Raw genomic sequence first — 468 nt, 5'->3', positions numbered from 1 at the left:
AAGGCCGCCGCGGCCGCCGCCTCCTCCGCGCCGGTGGAAGCCGCCACCGCCACCGCCGCGACTCCGGAACCGATCCCGAGACATGTCTGTGGTCAAGGGGCGGTCGAGGCAGAAGCGAAGAAGACGCTCAGGGAACGTGGAGGCCACCTTGCTTCACGCAAAATGGCGGATGACACAGGCGGCGCGCCGCCTTTGTCCTCTTCTTTTATAGCCCTGCTGGCACAGCCCCACCTACCTCTCGATCGACAGCTCCAATAGCCAATTGCAATTACGGTGCTGGATGACACAAAGTTGCGAACCGCTAATCTTTCCTATTGGCTACTGAGAGAGAGGCGGGAGGCCTGCAAGGGGACTGAAGTTTCCAGTTGACCAATGAGCGGAGAAGGCGTTGGCGTAGGCCACTATGATTTGCTGGGAGAAATTTGAATGGGTTTGCCAGAGCAATTTTCCCGTGAAAGCAAATAACCA

This window comes from Carlito syrichta, unplaced genomic scaffold (assembly GCF_000164805.1).
Source record: "Carlito syrichta isolate Samal-C Ts95f unplaced genomic scaffold, Tarsius_syrichta-2.0.1 Scaffold117983, whole genome shotgun sequence".
Taxonomy (NCBI): Eukaryota; Metazoa; Chordata; class Mammalia; order Primates; family Tarsiidae; genus Carlito; species Carlito syrichta.
Note: the sequence above shows the minus strand (reverse complement) of the source record.